The sequence below is a fragment of the Elephantulus edwardii genome, unplaced genomic scaffold, assembly GCF_000299155.1.
Source record: "Elephantulus edwardii isolate Elephantulus edwardi_28Jun2011 unplaced genomic scaffold, EleEdw1.0 scaffold00286, whole genome shotgun sequence".
In the NCBI taxonomy this organism is placed as follows: domain Eukaryota; kingdom Metazoa; phylum Chordata; class Mammalia; order Macroscelidea; family Macroscelididae; genus Elephantulus; species Elephantulus edwardii.
The window spans coordinates 1,191,132-1,207,077 of NW_006400036.1; the positions used below are offsets into that span (position 1 = coordinate 1,191,132).

General features: G+C 39.3%; 1 pseudogene; it reads right to left on the bottom strand.

Annotated features, from left to right (window-relative positions):
• Window positions 1-15,946, bottom strand: part of LOC102851662 — a 31,208-nt pseudogene that overhangs the window by 11,998 nt on the left and 3,264 nt on the right.

Sequence of the window (15,946 nt, forward strand, 5' to 3'; positions counted from 1 at the left end):
CCTGAACACTGCAACAATAAGGACATGGGATTTGTCTGACTAGTACTCACAAGATGCCAGGAAATATGCTGAAAAGGAGGAAAAGCAGTCTGAGAAGGTGCAGACCACTTGTGAAGCTGTGGCTAGAGTCATGACTGAAGCCCACCATGTTTGGGAAAGGCAGTGTTGTCTGGTGAACAAGAGCACGGACTCCAAACCAGCTACACTGAGTTTCATCCTGACTCAGAACACAGGAGGTACATAGCAGGGAGGCAGTAACTTGATCTAACAGTTTCATGATGTTTAATATGGAGCCACATCTCCAATCACAGGGATGACTTTAAGATTAAAGGAGGTATTGTATACATTGTACCCACTGGAGCTCCAAGAACCAAATGCAAATAGTTCTTGTTATACCTCTGCTAGCTTTTACTCACCCTATTTCTCAACTATGTTATGAATGATTTCTCACCTCTGAGAATCCCAGGCTGAACTTGTGTCTATAAAAGATTTGCAAAAGGAGTGGACACAATTTGGGGGTGGCCAAGTCTAACTTCTAACTACTTCATAAAGGAGAACTGTCCCTGCCAGTAATAACTAGAGCAGCAAACAGATAGCTACATGGTCAGACAAAGCACTCCACATACTCTTGCACCTATAGAGTTTATTAGGGAAATAGTTTGGGGAATGGAGGAGGCAAGGAATATCACACAAAGCAAGTCCACGTTTAGTCCAGTAGTCCCAAGCCAGACTAAAAGCAAGACACAATTCCTGTTAGTACAGGACAGTTGCTCAGTTAACAACTGAAAATCCACATTCAATTTGGCAGCACAAGAACAGCTTTGATTTCTTTAATAACCTGGAAAACTTTATCATAGAACAGTTATAAGTCACCTTTTACTCAGTCATCCAGCAACAAACTTGTAACTGTGGCTCCTTCTCCTGGTTTCCTCTGGTTACACCTTGCCATAGTCTCTTCACAACAGTTTGCCAGTTTCTCTCTCCACCTTCCATGCCTTTCCACCTTTTTTCACAGTGTGGAAAGTGCTCTTTCATATTCATTTCAGAGGTGTTGCTAATTTGCAAGAGCACATGTCTGCAATTGCTAGCTGGAGACGATGCCAACCATGGGGCAATATAATGGGTAAAAAAAAAGTCTATTTTTAAGGTTTCTGACACCACATGCTACCCCCTAGCTTTTCTAGCCATCTCTCATTATCTGAAGGATCAACCATCCCCTTACTATCATCTATATTCATGGAAGTATATTGCTGCTACACTGAGGCAGCCCCAGGCCCAAGAAGACACAAACTAGGCAAAAATAGGAAACCTGCTTAAGGCAGGCCCAGGCCCAAGAAGATATAAGCTAAGCAAAAACAGGAAATCTGTTTAGCACACTCAACCCACAGGAGCAGTGGCAGGTGAACAACTTTAACCATATAATGCAGATATAAGTTCAGCAATAAATAACAAAAAAACTGGTTTAGCAGCTGGAGGTTGGCTGCCCAGTAACCAAGTGAGGGAATTTTAGCTAACCTATGACCTTTCTCCTTCAGTACTTACTTAAATAAAGGCACTTTGCCCAAAAGGTTTAACTAACCAATCATAATGTGTGTAAAAACTAGCCAATAGAAAAGAGACTGCAACCACTACCTTGTAAGCCTATATAAATAGAGAACATTTTGTGTTTGGGGACCCTGACCCTTGATGTCTGTCAGTGCTCTCCACAGACAATAAAGTCCTTACTATACCAATTGACCTATTTCAGCTAACAGATGCTGCCCTGGATGTGCTCACCAAATTGTGCCAAGAAATCTGGAGAACAACCACTTGGCCAACTGAGTGGAAGAGATCTATATTTGTTCCCATTCCAAAAAAGAGTGACACAACAGAGTATGGAAACTATAGAACAATATCACTGATTTCACATGCAAGCAAGCTTCTACTGAAGATTATCCAAAAACGACTGGAACAGCACATCAGCAGAGAACTGCCAGAAGTCCAGGCTGGGTTTAGAAGGGGTCGTGGTACTAGGGATATTGTAGCTGATGTTAGATGGATCTTAGCTGAAAGCAGGGAATATCAGAAGAATGTCTATCTGTGTTTCATTGATTATTCACTGATATTCAAAGGTGTTTGACTGTGTGGACCATAACAAACTGTGGCTGACTCTGAGAAGAATGGGAATCCCAGAACACTTGATCATTCTAACGTGAAACCTATACTTGGACCAAGAGGCAATCATTAGAACAGAGCAAGGAAACACTGCATGGTTCAAAATTGGGAAAGGTGTACGCCAGGGATGTGTCCTATCTCCATACCTTTTCAACCTGTATGCAGAACAGATTATCTGAGAGGCTGGGCTCTATGAGGAGAAATGTGGTGTCAGGATTGGTGGAAGATCTATTAACAATCTGACCTGAAATGCTTGCTGCAGAGGGTCAAGGACTGCAGCCTTCAGTATGAATTGAGGCTCAATGTCAAGAAGACAAAGATTCTCGCCACTGGACCCATTGGCAGCATCAGGAAAAGTTAACAACTTTAGTCGGCTTGGCTCCACAGTCAACACTCTTGGCACCAGTAGCCAGGAAATAAAAAAACATATTGTGATGGGAAAGTCTGCTGTTAGGGACCTCTCCAGGGTACTGAAGAGCAATGGTGTCACTCTGGAGACTAAGGTGCATCTGATACAGGCTATGGTTGTTGCAATCACTTGTTATGCATCAGAGAGTTGGACAATGACTAGGGAGGACAGAAGGAGAATTGATGCCTTTGAGCTGTGGTGCTGGAGAAGAGTACTTAATGTACCATGGACTGCCAGGAAAACAAACAGATTCATCCTTGAGAGGGTTAAACCAGGCTGCTCCTTGGAGGCAAGGATTCTGGGGCTTCGTCTGACATACTTTGGCCATGTTGTAAGGAGGGACAGGTACTTGGAGAGGGACATCATGCTTGGGAGGGTGGAGGGACGGAGCAAGAAGGGAAGACCCTCTATGAGGTGGATTGATTCAGTGACTGGGGTAATCGGGATGGGTGTGTCAGAGGTAGTGCAATTGGCACAGGATAGAGCAGGGTTTAGGGCTGTTGTACATAAGGTCGCTATGAGTCGCAAGCGACTCGACGGAACATAACAACAACAACGTCATCAAAAGAGATTGTGACACTGTTTCTTCACCTGGAGCTGATGGACAGAAAGTTGAATTCTTGCCACATCACTCCTCCTCAACAGTCCAAATTTAGTCTATTTCTGATTTCTCCAGTCCTATCAAACCAGTACTCTGAAGACATAAGAATGTCTTTTTCTTTGAAGAATCATCTATTACAGTTGAAACTTTGAGCATTTGCATCTATAAACCAGGGTCTATCAAGAGTAAACCACCAGGTAACAGTAATTAGCTCACAGAATGAAACATCTCTTCATCTGGCTGGGTTCTGGTCAACATCCCTAGCTGTCTGTGGATAAGTCCAAAAGAGCATTCACCACAAACTCAGGAGTCCACTCCTTCCTGTGTTTCGGACCTGTCAAGGTTCCTTCACTCAACCATAGTCCCACAGGGACTCCCTGCTCTACAAACCAGTAACTCTTCTTCACTTCTCCATGCTAGGTGAACAGGGCTGAATAACATGTCCAAACTCATCCTGACCCTTTGCCACTGCGTGTCTCCCACTTCCACTATCAAGTGAGCCCAGGTAGTCAGCATGAGTTAAGAATATGCATCAGCTTCCTTTAACATCAAGTCCTGGAGGGGTGGGCTCTGATGGAAATAAGCAACAGCTTTACCTTGCCTCAATTCACTTGCAAAGTTTCTCTTTATACACTTGCCTTTTTTCAAATATAATTCTCCTCAGAGTAATGGGTAAGACTTAGTCTTTCTTAGGGTAAACTTCATACTGTGTACTAAATTCTACTCTTTACTACAAGCATTCTTTTAGGACAAATTTTCCTTTTGACTATTTGATGAATATTCAATTTTTTTTAAAAAGGCTGAAAATATTCAACACTTTTACTCTAAATTATGTCAAATCATTATAACATCCAGTATTCATTAACATTGCTACATCAATATCCATCAAGTATATCCTATTTTCCAGTCTACAAAATTATTTTGTCAGTTTGAATCCACCAAATGCTCTGCTGGAGAAGGAGGGACAGTCTCCTCCTGTACCAGTCAGATCCAGTTTGACGGTACAGACACAAAAAAGAACAAAATTTAAAAAAAATAAATCTTGGTATAACAAAACCCAGTGTAGTTAAATCAAAACCTTAACAATTTTTACAATATATCTTAACATTACATACCCTTCACATTAATTTTATAATATATCTCAACAATATGATATAAAAAGTATACCTACTTTAAAAAAAAATAGACATATTTTTCCTCCCCATCATTGACATTATGTTTCTTTATACAATCACTCCCATACATTGTGTTCTAAAAATTAATCACCACTGGACCATGCCCACCATCACTCCATCTTCTGAAGTCCCTAACAGATATTTCCCATTTCCTTTACCCCTCTCTCTCCTCCCATCAAATTGTGCAACTCTGCCATTTCCCCCCTTACCATCCTCACCTCTTGGCTCTCACCCCTTCTCCCTTTGGATCCACATACATGTTTTACTAGTTATTCTTCTATTTTTATAATAATGGTCTTACACAGTATTTGTCTTTATGAGACTGAGTTAGTTCATGCAGCATAATGCTCCCCAGTCTCTCTCAAGTTAGACAATACTTTTCAAAATCGTTGCTTCTGAGTGCTGCATAGATTCCATTGTGTGAATGTACTGAATTTTCTCAATCCATTCAGTTGTGGCTGGACATTTGAGTTATTTCTGTGTTTTTACGACGGTGAATTACACTCCTAAGATCACTGGTGTACAAATCTCCATTTGTGTCTCAGTTCTCATTTTCTTGAGTAAATTACCAGTAGTGGAATAACTGGGTCAATATGGGATTTTTATGTTCAGCTTTTTGAGAAAATGCCGAACTACCTTCCAGTGTGGTTGTAGCATTTTACAATCCCACCAAAAGTATCTGAGAGTTTCCCACCTCTTCACAACCTCTTTATTGCTTGCTGTCCTGCTATTGGAGTGAGATGGTATCTCATTGTGGTTTTGATTTGTATCCTTTTTATCGGCAGTGATTTTGAGCATTTCTTCCTTTGTCTGTTGGTCACTGGAATGTCTTCCTCTGTCAAAAGTCTTCCTATGTCTTTTGCATATTTTGTAGCTGGGTTAGCAATCTTTTTCTTGTGGAGGCACTTACAGCTGCTCTGTGAGAAAAAGATGGGCAATCTCTCCCCATAAGATTAAATGCCTCTGATAACCTACTGGAGGGTCAGCTACGGGTCGATTCTGACTCAGTAGTAAACAACAACAACCATGTGGTGAATTACAATGATTGTTTTCCTTATGCTGAATCATCCTTGCATGTTGTTGTTGTTATTGTTATATGACATCGGGTAGCCTGCAAATCATAGCGACCCTGTGTACAACAAACCTGTCAAGAGCCAGTCTTACTGGCTCCAAACACCTACTTCCATTACCCCTGTTACTGTATCAATCTATTTCATCCAGGGTCTTCCTGTCCTGTGTTGTTCCTTCACCCTTTCAAGCATGATGCCTTTCTCCAAGAACCTGTCCCTCCTGCCCATTTGACCAAAGTATTTGAGACTGAGCTTCAAAAATCCTCACCTGCAAATATAAACTTGGTTTCACCCTCTCCAGTACAGACCTGTTTGTTCTGTTGGTGGTCTATGGTATGTTCAAGACTCTTCTCTAGAACCACAACTCAAAGGTATAAATTTTTCTTCTGTTATATCCTTAGTCATTGTCCAGCTCTCAGATGCATAGCAAGTAATTGAGAAGATCATGGTCTGGATCAGGCACACTTTAATCTCTAGACTAACATCTTAGCCTCTCAGTACTCTGGAGAGGTCCCTGATTTTCCCAGGCAATTCATCTTTTGATTTCCTGACTGCTGGTGCCAAGAATGCTGATTATGGAGCTGAGTAGCTAAAATGTATTAATAACCTCAATCTCTTCTCCATCTATCAAGATGATGCTAATTGACCCAGTGGTGAGAATCTTTGTCTTCTTGATGTTGAGCTTTGATCTATACGGAAGATGACAGTCCTTGACTTTCTCCAACAAGCAGTTCAATTACTCCTCAGTTTCAGGAAGCAAGGTTGTATCATCTGCATATCACAGGTATTGATGAGTCTTCCTCAAAACCTGATGCCACTTTCTTGCTTATAAAGCACAGCCTCCTGAATAATTTATTCAGCAAATAGATTGAAAAGGTATGGAAACAGGAAGTATCCCTGATGCACTCCTTTCCTGATTTTGAACCATGCCGTTTTTCCTTTCTTTGTTCTGAGGACTGCTTCCTGGCACGAGTATAGGTTTTGCTTGAGCACTATATCAAGTGTTCTGGGATGAATTCTCCACAAGGTTAAATACAATTTATAGTGATACACACAGTAAAATGCCTTTGAACAGTCAATGAACCACAGACATTCTTTGTTTTCTTCCAAGATCCAGCTGACACTGGTGATAATGTCTCTAGGCCATTGCCTTTTCCAAAATCAGCTTGTATTGCTGGTAGTTCTGTGTCAATGAACTGTCCCAGTCGTGTGTTTGTTTTGTGTGGTTTTTTTGGTGGGTTTTATTTTTCATTATTTGTATTTATTTTTTTTTCCTTTATTTTAAAAATCTTCACAGAAAATTGGCTTAGCTATCAGCAGCCTGCTCCTGAGCACAGTCGTTTTTGAATGATCTTCACCAGGACTTTGCAATTTCCACACTGTTGGGTCCCTTTTTGGGGGGATGGGAATAAATATGGATCTCTTCCAGTCAGTTGGCCAAGTAGTTTTCCTCCAGATTTCTTGGCACAACCTGATGATATGTCAATTGGTATTCCACCAATTCCTGGGGCCTTGTTTTTTGTCAATTCCTTCAAAATAGTCTGAATTTCCGTCTTCATCACAAATGCCTCTTGATCATATGTTCTTTCATTAAATTATTCTGTATAAGTAAATTCTTTTTAGTACAATGATTCTGTATATTCCTTCTACCTCCTTTAAATGCTTCCTGGATCATTCAATATTCTGCCCATAGCATCCTTAGTATTGCAACTTGAGGACTGAATTTGTTCTTTAGATCCTTCAGCTTAAGAAATGCTGAGTGAATTTGGTCCTTTTGGTATTTCAACTCCAGTTCTTTGCATATTTCATTAAAATGCTTTGTCTTCCCAAGCTGTCTTTTAAACTCTCCTGTTCAGATCCTTAACTTCCTGCCTTCTTCCGTTTGCTTTGGTTCCTCCATATTCTAGTGCAGTATTTAGAGTTTCTTCTGACATTCATCTTGGTCTTTTCTTCCTCCTCTTCCTTTTGCATTCTTCCTGGATGATATTCTTGATATTCTCCCACAATTCATCTGATCTTTGTTCATTAGTGTTCAAGGCCTCTAACCTGTTTCTGATGGTTTTTAAATTCAGGTGAGATAGACTCAAGATCAAATTTTGGTGTCCGCAGATTTGATTTAACCTTCTTTAGCTTCAGTTTGACGTTGCATATGAGTGGTTGATGGTCTGTTCCTCAATCAGCACCTGGCCTAGTTTTCACTGCTGATACTGAGCTTCTCTAAGGATTATTTCCACAGATGTAATCAATTCAATTCCTGTGCATACCACCAGGTGAAATCAGAGTGTATAGTCTGAGTTGATGTTGTTAAAAGACATTTGCAATGATTAAGTCACTGATTATACAAAATTCTATTATTCTATCTCCAAGCCTCATTTATGTCACCAAGTCCATGTTTTCCAATTACTATTCCTTCTTCCTTATTCCCAACGTTTGCATTCCAGTAACCCACTATTATTAATGCATCTTGGCTTGCATGTTCATCGATTTCTGACTGTAAAACTTGGTAGAAATAATCTATTTCCTCCTCTTTGGTTCTGGTTGTTGTCAACGTGTATTCGAATGATTGTGGTATTTACCAGACTTCCCTGCATGCATATGGATATTGTCCTATCACTCACAATATTGTATTTCCAAACGGATCTAGAAATGGCCTTTTTATAGTCCTTGGTTTTAGTCCTAGGTCCATGATCCACCTTGAGTTGGTTTTTGTGTATGGAGTGAGGTATGGGTCTTGCTTGAGTCTTTTGCAGATATTTTTCCAATTCTGCCAACACCATTTGTTAAAAAGGCTGTCGTTTCCCCACTTCACTGATTTCATTTCCTTGTCAAAAATCAGTTGACCATAGATAGATGGGTTGATCTCTGGATTCTCAATTCTATTCCATTGATCTATGTGTCTGTCATTGTACCAGTACCATGCTGTCTTTACCACTACGGCAGTGTAGTAGGATTTGAAATCAGGGAGTGAGATACCTCCTACCGTTCTTCTACTCTTAAGGAATGCTTTGCTTATTCGGGGCTTTTTTCCATTCCATACGAAATTGGAGATTGCCTTTTCCCAAGAAATGGCCTTTTTAACTATGAAAGCAATCCCGGTTTTGCTCACTTTGTCATCTCTGGCATAGTAGAACATATCATTGTCTGATTCAAAATGTCTCATACCAATCCATCTCATTTTGCCAACATGAAGTCAGTATTTATGCATTCCATATCTTTCTTAATGATATCCAGTTATCCTATAATTCATGCTTCTAACATTCCACATTCCGATCATTAGTGTCTGCTTCCAAGTGTTCCTCTCTTCTGTGCTTCCAAATTTAAAGGTTTGGTCTCAGGTGCCATATCTGCTAGTCTACTCTCAGACTGCTCTATTGTACACAGGGTTTTCAAAGGCCTGTTATTTTGGAAGTGGATCCGTGTATACCTGTTATGAATCCCACTGGTCATGATCAATTATTTTTTTGATGTGCTGTTGGATTCTATTGGCCAAGATTATGTAAAGGATTTTTGCATCTATTTTCATGAGATATATTGGTCTGTAGTTTCTGTATCAATCTGGGTAGGGCATGAGTTTCAAAGAATTTGTCCATTTTCTCTAAGTTTTCAAATTTATCAGAATATAACTTTTCCTAGTATTCCACTATTACTGATTCAATTTCATCTGGTTGTGTTGTGATGTCACCTCTAAAATTTCTTAAATGAGTTATCTGTGTTTTCTCCTTTTTCTCTTTTGTTAAGATTGCTAATGGTCTGTCAATTTTATGGGCCCTTAAGTAAAACAAGTTTCTTGTTTTGTCGATGCTTTCAACTGTTTTTCTGCTTTTTGTTTTCAGCTCTTGTTCTTATAATTTCCTTTCTTCAAGAGGTTATGGGGTTAAGATTATTTCTCTTTTTTTCATTGACAGAATTGTTCAGTTAAATCATTAATTTTGCTTCTTTCCTCCTCTCTATGTATTTGCCTATTGCTATGAACTGCCCCCTGAGGAGTGCCTTAGCTATATCCCAGAGGATTTGGTATGTTGCATTTTCATTATTATCTGTGTCAAAGAACGTTTTCATTTTACTCTTTATTTATTCTATAACCCAATCATGTTCTGGAAGGATGTTAAATTAGCTTCCACATGGGGAGGTTTATAAGTTTTATTCTCTTGTCATTAATTTCTAGTTTTATGCCATTGTGGTCTAAGAAGATACTTTGTATTATTTCAATGATTTTTAATTTGTTGAGGTTTGCCTGTTGCCCTAATATGTGATAAATTCGGTAGAATGCACCATGAGCACTTGAGAATAAAGTGAATAGAGTTTTAGTTGGGTACAATATCTGGAATATATCCACAAAAGTGAGTTGGTTGATTGTATAATTTAGATTTTCTGCATCTTTACTGAGTTTCTTTTGGGTTGACCTATCCTTTGATGAGAGTGGTGTGTTAAAGTCTCCTACCAGTATTGCGGTGCTATCTATTTCTTTTTTTAATGCTATTAACTGCTGTTTTATTTTTCAGGTCTATCATTTGGTGCTTAGATATTGACCAAGGTTATGTCTTCTTGATCTACTGTGTCTTTAATCATTGGATAGTGTCCTTCCTTATCTTTTATAGTGGTTTTCATCCTGAAGTCTATTTTAACAGAGATTAGTATTGCCACTCCTGTTATTTTGAGTCTTCTTTTTCATTTCTTAGATATGTTGCCTCCAGACAACATATTGATGGGCTTTTTAATTTATTTTTTTTTAAATCCATTCTGCTACTCTTTTTCTTGGTTCTTTTAGCCCATTCACACATTAAGTGAGATTATTGACAGGCCAGGTTTTATTATTGCCATTTTTGCTGTGTGTCTTTTCCTGGTTACTATGGTCCATCCACTTTCCTCAGTGTCTCTGTGTGAAAGGCTTCCCTTAAAACTTCTTGTAGACTTGTCCTTGTTTTCACAAATCCCTTAAATTCCTTCTCTCCTGCAAAGGGTCTAATTTCTCCTTTATATTTGATGGACATCTTTGCTGAGTAAAAGATGCTCAGCTGGCCATCCCATTGTTTTCTTGCTTGCATGGTTTCTGCTGAGAAATCATATCTTCCTCTAATTCTTTTTCCCTTGTAGGTGGCTGCTCATTTTTCTTGTGCTGCTTTTAGTATTCTATTCTTGTCTTTAATTTTGGAGAATTTGACGATGATGTATCTTTTTGTTTTTCATTTTGGGTCTAGTGTATTTAGAGTTCACTGAGCTTCTTGAATGTGGACTTCATAATACCTGGGAAGTTTTATTCTAGTACACAATTTTCTCAGTGATTTCCCTGTCCCATATTCTGAATTCCTATCATATGTATGTTGTTCCTTTTAATGTCATCCCACATGATTCTAATATTTTCTTCATTCTCTTTATATTTCATCTCTGACTTTTAGTAAATCTCCATTGAAGTTCTTGTCTTTCCACTACTGACTCCCTGCTCCATGTCTCTGTTTTACTGTTTTGTCCCTCCAGTGTGTTAGATACTTCTTCCATTTAGGTCTTAATATGCTGGATTGCATTTTCATGCAATTCTGAAATTTCTAGTACTGTGTTGGCTGTACCAGAAAATCTTAACAGGTTTATTTATAATTGTTACAAAGCTAACTGCTGAAACTTGTTAAATATTTTTCCTGACTTGCAGTAATGCTTTATGTCCCCACATTTATAGTAGGACTTCACCCACAAATGAATATGGAAAAACTGCCAATCCCTGATTTCTGTCCCCTATGTTTCCATTCACAATCATATACTTAGATACCTTTTGACCCCACGGAAAAAAGAACTATCTAACATTCATTAACTACCAATAAAAAAAGAAGTAAAACAGTATAAAACAAAATGGGGGAAGAAAGAATAAAATGCTTCCCAACATAGTGGATTTTTAAGCATGTTGGATGTCTTCACTTACACTAGTTGGATGTCTTTTGGCTTAATTGTTACACTTGTGGCATGGATGGCACATGTGTTGGTGTCTTTAAAAAGGCCAATCAGATAGGTCTCACTTGTCTCCTGCAAAGCACCAATAGCTGTGCTCTGAAAGTGCAGGTCTGTGTTGAAGTCCTGAGTAATTTCTCACAGCAGATGCAAAAAGGGAAGTTTTAGAATTAGGAGTTCAGTGGACTTCTGATACGGCCTAATTTCACGGACTGCCACAATACCAACCCTGTATCAATGCAATTTCTTCACCCCTCCAGTAGAGGGCACACTTTTCCAAGTGGCTTTTGTCACAAGCTTGTTTCCTGGGTGCTTTCCCACTAGTGATTTGCAGGTAGTCTGTAAGAGTCATGGTCTAAAGACCTCTTCACTTATTCCTCCTTCGTTGGCTGGAGCTCAGCGGCACTGACTTATGAGAATGCTGGTGGTGTGGCAGTGGCTCTTGTGATTTTTTTTTTTAAATTGAGATTTTAATGAAAGTTCTTGTATCTCTTTACCTATAGTTTCAATTCTTTCTTCCATTTTTTTTTTTTTTTTGCATTTTCTTCTTTAGTTGTTCAAGTTCCTCCTCATCGATATATTTCTTCTGGCTCCCTATCTCTGGAGTATTTACTTACTTCATGGTTTCCATAGCTTCTTCCAGAATTTGCACCTTCTTCTGTAGCTGTTCAAATGAACTCTGCATCAATACATTTCTTCTGGTTCTCAATCTTAACAGTATTTCCTTTATTTGGGTTTCCAATGTTTCTTCCAAATATTATTGTGTAAACAGAGCAGGGGAATATTGCATGGTTCAACATTAAGAAGGGTATGTGTCAGGGTTGTATTCTTTATCCATATCTATTTCATCTCTACGTTGAGCAAATTATTTGAGAAGATGGACTCTATGAAGAGGAATGTGGCATAAGGATTGGAGGGCGACTTATCAATAACCTGTGCTACGTAGATGACACAACCTTGGCTTTCTGTGAGGAGGACTTGAAGCATTTGTTGCAGAAAATCAAGGAATGCAGCCTTTGATATGGTTTGCATCTCAACATCAAGAAAACAAAGATTCTTACCACTGGACTGATAGACAACATCATGATGGATGGAGAAGAGACCAAAACTTTCAACATCATCTTACTGGGATCTACAATTAACACCCTTAGTACCAGCAGTCTGGAAACAAGTAGATGCACTGCACTTGGAAAATGTGCAGTTACAGACCTCTCCAAATTACTGAGGAGTAATGATTTCAGTATGAGGCCTAAGATGTGTCTGATTCAGGCCACAGTCTTTCCAATCACTTGCTATGCAACTGAAAGCTGGAAAATGATTAAGCATGACTATTGATGCCCTTCTGCTGTGGTATTGGAGAACAGCACTGAACATCCCATGAACGGCCACAAAAACAAACAAGTATGTCTTGGAGAAGGTACAGCCAGAGTGCTCTCTGGAAGCAAGGATGATGAGGCTTTGCTTCACATGCTTTGGACATGTTGCTAGAAGGGGTTATTTCCCTACTGGAGAGGGGCATGAAGGGTGGAGGGTCAACAAAGGAGATGAAGATCCTCAACCAGGTGACTACCTCAATATGCTCTAGTGTGTCAGGAAGTGTGAGGATGGCACAGGATAGAAAAGGATTCAGATCTATTGTTCATAGGGTGGCTATGAGTCATACACAACTTGACAGCACCTAACAACCAGTAAGTAAGCTTGCATACTTCTCCTAGATACAATATATCATCCTTATGACATACAATATTAATATTACAATATATCTTAACATTACAACATAGAAGAAACATCATTATTGTAGTTCTCTGTCCTAAACTTTCTTGTCCTACTTGGTCTCTCCATACATAGACTTTTAAAGAATTTCTTACTTTCATCTTCATTCCGTATCCTTTTGTTTCAGGCCATAAAGCGGCTTCTCAACTTTTCTTTCCATCTTAGTAGCAGCAAAAATAAACTTTTGGGTTTTCTCCCTCACTGTGTAGAAACAAACAATATCCATTTTAACTGTACATTTTACCAAATCCCATATTTACAAAACCAAACCATATTTCTACAACTATGGCGCAACAAATGTCACCACTTCTGACACTAATTGTAGAAGGAACAGGTACAACATGAGAGTGGCCGAGTCTGACTTCTAATCACTTCATTAAGGAGAACGGTCCCTGCCAATAACAACCAGAGCAGCAAACACATAGCCCCAGGGTCAAACATATCACCCCACATGTTCCAGCATCTATTTCTAGGAATCACTGGGTCTGATGTTCCTTGGATATTGACTGACAGACTTTACTAAAAGTTGTGGTATTTCTTAGGGAAATAGGCTGGGGAGTGGAGGAGGTAAGAAATATCACACAAAGCAAATCTAGGTTCAGTTCAGCAGTCCCAAGACAGATTAACAACAACAAGACCCAATTCCTCAGTTAGTTCAGGGCAGCTTCTCAGTTGATAAGTGAAAATCCAGATTCAGTTTAGCAGCATAAACCTACCTCTGGTTTCATCAATCATCCAGCAAACTTTATCTAAGAGCAGTTATAAGTCAACTTTTCTTTCAATCATCCAGAAATAAGACTTTTAATAGTAGCTCCATCTCCAGGGTTCCTCTTACATATTGCTGCAGTCTCTTCAAAGCAGTTTGCCATAGATTCTTCATTCTCTTTCCCCACCTTCCACCCCCCCCCCCCCTTATTTTCACAGTGCAGAAAGCAATCTCTCATATTGGTCTCACAGCTGCTGATGACTTGCAAGACCTTGTATCCTCAATGAGGTAGCTGGACACCATGGCCCCACTGGGGGCTAATATAAAAAGTAGAATAGCCAATTTTTAAGGTTTCTGATACCACAATAATATAGACATTACCTAAGAATTCCTAGCCCTTCCACCTTCAACTGGGTAAGTCACGTCCTCACCTTCTGAGACCATTTTCCCATAGGTCTCCAGCATGAGGTTCCAGTAGTGCTCCTTTTGAGTAGAATTCAGGTGTCTCCATTGCTCCTGAAAAAAATAGAACACCATGACCTTAAACATGGCTCTAAAGGAAGGTACCTAACACTGCCTAGAGGAAAAGTTAAAAGGAATGAATGTGCAAAAGGAGCCTAAATATCAGAAGATCTGACAAACTCTAGGAGAGAGATTAATAGAGAAACAGGCCAAAGACTAAATTATAGTCCCTACTGAAACCCCAAAGGTACACAGTTCCAGCCCACCAGCTGCTCTGTGGAAGAAAGATGGGCAATCTCCTCTTGTGCGGTTAACTGCCTATGAAAACCCACCAGAGGGTCAGCCATGGGTACACAACAGCAAAAACAATAAGCAACTGAAGCATTTCTTGTCCTCAGTAGAAAACATTTAGGTTTTAACTTCTATGTATATGTTTTAAAGTTGTATACTTCTACAGGTAAACTTTTCCTGTTGAATGGAGAACATACTGGAAATATGTTTTCAACTTCTACCCCTTGTTTTCTTACTCTTTATATGACTTAGTGTAAGAGTCTGACACTCCCAATATATGTGAACTCTAGAAATTCCAAAGTAAAAACAACCAAAAAAATAAATAAATAAATTTATTGTCAGTGCAAATTTGCAAAAAAGAGGGAATAATTGACACTGAAATTGACTGTTTTTAAGCCCCATCCAGAGACAAGACTAGTATATTTAGAGAAAAACACACACACACACACACACACACACACACACACACTCTAATCATCCAAGAATTCTGAGTTAAGGGTTTAACACTCATTTAGGGGATGAATTGTTGTGAATTGTTATGAATCAAGTAGCCCTTGAATATGCTCTAAAGAGAGTTCACTGATGGCTTAATGGTAAGCAATTGCACTGCCAATCCAAAGGCTAACAGTTAACTCTACTAGTTGTTCTGCAAGAGAAAGACAGCAATCTCCTCCCATGTGATTTACTGACTCTGAAAAAATCCACAAGGGTCAACTATGGCTCCCACTAGACAGTTCACAATAACAATAAATGGAAGTAGAGGGAGCTCTGGTGCTCTACTCTGTAAAGAACCATGCTGCCAAGCCAGAAGTGGTGCCATTATATTAGCCACGACAGTGGAGAAATTGTGAAAAGACTGTGGCACTGCTGTAAAGAGACTATGGCAAGGTGTAACCAGAAGCTTCTTGAATTTGTGCTGCTGAACTGAAACTGGGATTTTCACCAAAGGAGGAACTGTGTTTTGTTGTTAATCTTGTTTGAGAATGCTGAGTTAAAGCTAGATTTGCTGGGTGATATTCTTTGCCTCCCTCATGCTCCAATTTTTTTCTCTACTAAACCTCACAACTGTAAATAAAGTCTATGTGTCCACAATGTACATTGGACCCAAAAAACTGGTAGAAAGAGGTGCAGGAGCATGGGAGGTGGCATGTCTGACCGAGCAACTATCTAACTGCTGCTATAGAAACTATTGATGGGAATAGTTCCCCTTTATGAAGTAAGGAGATGTCAGACTAGGTTGGCCCATATCCCCATCTTGCAGCCACTCTTGTTTTTTTTTAAATTTTTATTTTATTATTTTTGTGTGAGTGTACCGTCAAATCAGATCTGACTGGTACAGGAGGAGATTGTCCCTCCTTCCCCGGCAGA